Below are 5,942 nucleotides of genomic sequence, written 5' to 3' on the forward strand. Positions count from 1 at the left end.
CCCAATTCAGTTTGCCAAAAATCCCCAATGAGCAATACAATAATCCACAGTAGCCTGTTCTTTAATTGAAAATACAGAATCTAAGCATTTTTTTTTATTACATGACCTTAAATGTTTCTGATTTTTGTTATTATCTCCTTGCAGAGATACTAAAAACAATCCATAATCAGGATTTCAGTAAATACTGAGAAATGACATCAATGCAGAACTCATCGTCTGTTGTTTTTTAAAGTTTTTTTCCCCCTTATCATGATTTGCAGGTTTGGTTGGTTCTGATTATATCTGCCAAATCCCTTTCGCAACATTCAACTTTCTATGCATGTATGAGCATGTCTCAACGTCTGGGTACTCTTAGGGAAGAGATGGCAGAGATTAAAATTTAGACCTGTATTGAATTTTTCTGGGTGGATGTAAACTTTAGATTTACTACAATTTCTGCTAAACTCACCTTTCTTCTTTGACTCTAGGCTCTTTTGTTCTTGAATGATTCTTAGCATTATAAATGTCAATTATATACAGTATATTCTAGTGACCTTTGACTAAACTCATTTCAGCAGGACCTTTATTCCTGTTGTGTTACTCTTAGTTACTTATGACCATTTTACATTACCTGGCCTGCTTTTCTCATTAATGTCACCACCTCATTTAATGGCTGTGGGTGCAATAAATCCTCACTGTTGCTGATTAATGGCAGATATATGACACAGCCTATAGTCTCATTCACACTGAAAAAAAGGCCATGTTGGATTTACTTGATTCAATAGCGGACATTGGTTGCACAACTGAGTTTAATCAACACATCTTTTTCATATTCAATAAACGTGCATTGTGTTCATAAAACGCGATTGAAACATGTTTAGATGTTTAGTAAGTTGAGCTCTTGGAATATCTTAATCCTTCACAATTTTGTCATTTTATTCCAACATTATGCAATAACTTTTACCACAATAGTACTTGGTCACTTAAATATTACATGTTGTCTTAATATTGCATAATGTTCAACAAAGTCTAGAGTCTGGTTACCATAAACAGTGAATGGATCTACAACAACTACCATCCTCCAATCTTTATCCTGGTTGCAGGGGGGCTGGGAAATAACCCTGAAGTGATAGGTTATAAGGCAGGGTACACCCTGGTCAGCTCACAAGTCTATCACAAACAACCATTTGCACTTACATTGACAGGTAATTTAGAATTACCAATTAACCTAACTAACAACTGCATGACTTTTTAACTGTGGGAAGAAACCAGAATACCAAGAGAGAACCCAGTGCAAACTAGCCGCACATGTTTTTGTCTCGCACACTTTGGATCGTGGTTTGAGGAAGGCATCCATCTCAGTCAAGTCAAACAGCCACTTTTTTTGGTATACTGATTGTAGGAAATTGGGTGGTTGTTACATTTTAAAAAGTCTAACTTCTAATTTGAATAAAATAATTTCAAATAATTAAATCATGTTGGATCTGTATGGAATTCAAGGACAAATTTTATATTAACTACACTCTAGACTTCGTTAAACATTTATAATATGAAGACAACATGTAGTATTTATGTGACCAAGTTGTATTGGGGTAAAAGTTATTGAACAGTGTTGGTATAACATGACAAAATTGTGAAGGATTAAAATATTCCAAGAGCTCACCTTACTTCATTTAGACATGTTTCAATCACGGTTTATCATCACAAAATTCACAGGTTTATTGAACATGAATAAGTTGTGTTGATTTAACTCAGTTGTTTAAGTTTCTGCCAAAGCAAAACAATTGTGCGCAACCAATTTCCGCTATTGAATTAAGTAAAACCAACATGCTCTTTTTTTCAGTACCTGCAAATGCAATGTTATATTGTCCATTTGTGTTTGTTTCACATGTCACAGTCAACGTATATTACCAGTACAAACATACAATGGTCACCAAAATCTGTATCTAAGCTGCAGTTTTGTTTGAGTCACTGCTAAACACAGAATTTTGAATTTCCAAAAAAATACAGCAGGTCTGACCTAGCAAAAAGTTTCATGTTAAGAAAATTTGTCTTTTAAAATGATCAGGTGAAATGCAAAATTTTAACTGAAGTTTCTGACAGCTCATTAAAGATGCAGCTATTAAAATAACCATAATGGCTAATTCAAAAACGGTGAACAAAAAGTATAGTATATGGTAGAGATGGCATGATACCACTTTTTTATGTCCGATACCGATACCGATATCATAAATTTGGATGTCTGCCGATACCGATATGAATCCGATATAGTGGTTTTTAATCAACAAAACTGTTTTTTTTTAAATATCTTGCTGCATTTTGTATAAGTTCATACTCAAGTTTAATGGATCGGATTACATTTTTTATTTTTCTCCGATATCCGATCCAGTAATTTAGGTCAGTATCGGACCGATACCGATACGTAATATCGGATCGGTCCATCTCTAGTATATGGTCCAGAAAGCAATTATAGAACCACATGGAGCCATTAGTCACAGGTCTGTGCTCACTGCTGGATCTCACTGTCTGACACCTGTCTGTCTAGCAGCAATAACCTACTTAAAACTCCACCTACTGTAATCCATAATACATATGGGATACAGTACGTGTTCTGTGTTAAATGAGACTGTTCCTAAACTTCATGTTTAGAGCCTTTCATTCACAGTTTTGTTGAGTATTTTTGAAAAACCCAAAAGTCAGTTTATGTGTAGTGTATGTGTGCGTACATCCATTCGTGTATGTGAAAATTGAAGACTAAAGCAATAGGCTGATAATAAAGAGGTGAAGCTGTGAAACACAACAGTCAGAGTGAGAATTTCAACTCTAACTTCTCGTACATCATAAAATAAAATAAAATAAAATAATTGTTTCTGGGGTTTTTTGTTTGTTTGCCTCCTCCTACTGTGGACATCTCTTATCCACTCCCCTCCTCCCCTTTCTCTGTCTGTTATAATACAGGAGGGGCTTCAGGGGTTCTAATTATCCAATCACCTGCTGCAGCTCCAGCCTTATATACCACTCTTTTGCGCCACTGCACAGCCAGATTGTAGAATCAGCCAACTGTTGCCTGCTGCCACCGCTGAGCTGCTCCTGCACTGGTTGAGCTTTGTTACATTTTGCCCTGGTGTTTCTTCAGCCAACAGTCTTCAAGTTTCTTTGCACCCTTCAGCTCGCTACACTCCGAGTCTCAACCACTAATCTTCAACTTTATGTCAGTAACCTCCCAACTGCTCAAACTCATTCTGTTGCTGGCTTCTTTCCCCTGAACAGTAATCATACCAGGATAATTCTCTAGTCTGTGGCTCTTTCCCCATGGACAATCTGAGGAGAGAGCCCCGCCATTCAGCCTAGCAGTCTTATTCTCTCTACTACATCTAACTGTATAAATAGACTTATTAGTGATGGGATTTCCGGCTCTTTTTAGAGAACCGGCTCTTTCGGCTCGGCTCACTAAAAAGAGCCGGCTCTTTCGGCTCCGAACCAGCTCTTCAGGTTGTTTTAATTTATTATTAACAATAATATAAAATTATGCACAAAAGGAATTACTAATGTAAAAAAAAGTGGTTTTATTTATATATGTTTATATATAAATATATGTGGTGGCCCCTAGAGACAAAGCACGCACAAACTCCAAAAAATGGTAAATGGCCTGTATTTGTATAGCACTTTTCTTATCCCTAAGGACCCCAAAGCGCTTTACACAACCTGTCATCCACCCATTCAAACACTGGTGATGGCAAGCTACACTGTAGCCACAGCCACCCTGGGGCGCACTGACAGAGGTGAGGCTGCCAGACGCTGGCGCCACCGGGCTCTCTGACCACCACCAGTAGACAACAGGTGAAGTGTCTTGCCCAAGGACACAACGACCGAGATTGTCCAAGCCGGGGCTCGAACCGCCAACCTTCGGATTACAAGATGAACTGCCAACTCTTGAGCCACGATCGCCCCACGTACAAACTCCAAAAAGCACGTACAAACTCCAAAACACATTTCTAGCTTTAACTGAACTTCCAAAACAGAGCTACCTAGATCACTTAAATTACACAATTGAAAGCATATCTGTATGGTTTGTGTATTTATACACAAGCACTCATATATATTCAAATAATTTAAAAAAAAAAAAGTTCATTCACCTGTTACTACGACACACCAAATTATTTGATGGAGACATCAGTTCTTGCCTAAGTGTGTTTTCCAGTTTTTTGAGGAGACTCCACAGTCTTTTCAAATGCATGGCATCCTTCATTGTTTACCTAATGTGAATGAATACCTGATGAAAATGAAGGAATTCTTTTTGATTAAATTAAAATTAAATTAATGATTAACAAAGGCATAAATGATTAGCAACTTTTTAATATGACTGTCAATGTAGGAAGCACTACAGAGGCCCACTTTGTTTTTAACTCTGGCTAATGCAAGTTTATGTTCGCAATGGTTGATTAATCATTAAAATCTTTTCCAATTATGTAAGCGCTGGTGAAAACATTTGTGATGATTAAAGAAGCAACATTTTTAATTAATGATGTATCAGCCTTTGTCAGTTTTAGAGTCTTAATGTGGCCTGGAAAAGAGAGCTTTCTTTTAAGAAAGGTATTTCAAAATTGACAAAGAAGATACAATTTTAATAGTCCCTTCACGCAAGAACACACACTGAACAACCAAAACAAAAAGAGAAGTGAGCAAGAGGTACATCAATGTGTTAAAACTGAAGAAAAAGCTAAGAGATAAAATAAATGGTACCTGTAAAGAAGCGTCAGCAAAGGCACAACACCTTAATGCTGACTTTCAAACAAAGAGTCTTTTTGTCCTTCTTTGTCAAGCATCTATTCTTTTGCCCACCTTCTTTTCTATTCAATGTTTCGGAGATGGCTTTTTTTTATTGCAATCCTGTGCTGCTGTTGAATCAGCTTCTTTTATATGCTGCTGTGAAACATTTTGTGGAAACCTCTAAATATGACGTGTGCAGAATTTCAAAGAGTGAATCTTTGTGAAAAATGTGAAAAAGTCATATCGGAGTGAAGTTCACATCCAAACTTCTGCAATCTATGCAGAATAATAGGAGCAGTCTATAACATGTTTGTTTGAATAGTTTAACAGATTAAAAACTACTCAATCAAGATTATTTCACTGATCTTATTCCTAAAAGGATTAATGGGACACAAATATGTTCTTCTCTAAAGACTTGCAAGAAGACAATGCCTCTGTTATCTGGCCATTCAAAGCTAATCTCTAATGTAGACACAGCCGTCTGTTAAATTTTCCAAAATCTATAGTGTTCAGGACGCAATCGGGCTGTCAAGGGACCATGTAAGCAAGAGCCTCTCTTTCCCTCCCACACGGGGACAACAATAATGTAATCGGGTCATATCTATTCACTCCTGTGGCAAATTTTAACAGCTGGAGGTGGACTGCATTACAATCAGATGGAAAGACATACCAACAGCATCACCGGGCTAGAATAGAGAGGTGGAGATTATGCTTTTGTTGCTTGCTGTATCCAAATAGTTCAAAGTCTCACTACTCATGACTGCCATCAAAAGTTAGAGAATCTTTAGTGAATGGAGATGAGGAGGAGGAAGGGGAGAAGGATCTATTATTGCTGTATTGCATCAGATATTGAGATTATTGTTACTGAATATATTGCTTGGGCTTTTTACATTAAGATAGAGAGGAAGGGACTTGTAGAATAAGATTAAATGGGTTATTTTAGAATATGATAGGATGGTATAGAGTAACGATTCTTTGGGAGTGGCAGGTTTCTGTATCAGAAAATGTGTAATAACTGCCTGTTTGTTACTTGCCAGTAGCAATTCTGTCACTCAGTCAGATTTGTCAGGGGAGTGAGGGTATCTGCTAAGTTGCTGCAGTACACTGCTGGTATATAACTCAGCTTTTCCTTCATTTTTGCTATAGCGGTGCTGTTGTTTGTGATGAAGGGTTTAGCTGCAGTCAGTTTTGTC

The sequence above is a fragment of the Pundamilia nyererei genome, unplaced genomic scaffold (genome assembly GCF_000239375.1).
Source record: "Pundamilia nyererei isolate P.nyererei 1_Seehausen unplaced genomic scaffold, PunNye1.0 scaffold00073, whole genome shotgun sequence".
NCBI lineage: Eukaryota > Metazoa > Chordata > Actinopteri > Cichliformes > Cichlidae > Pundamilia > Pundamilia nyererei.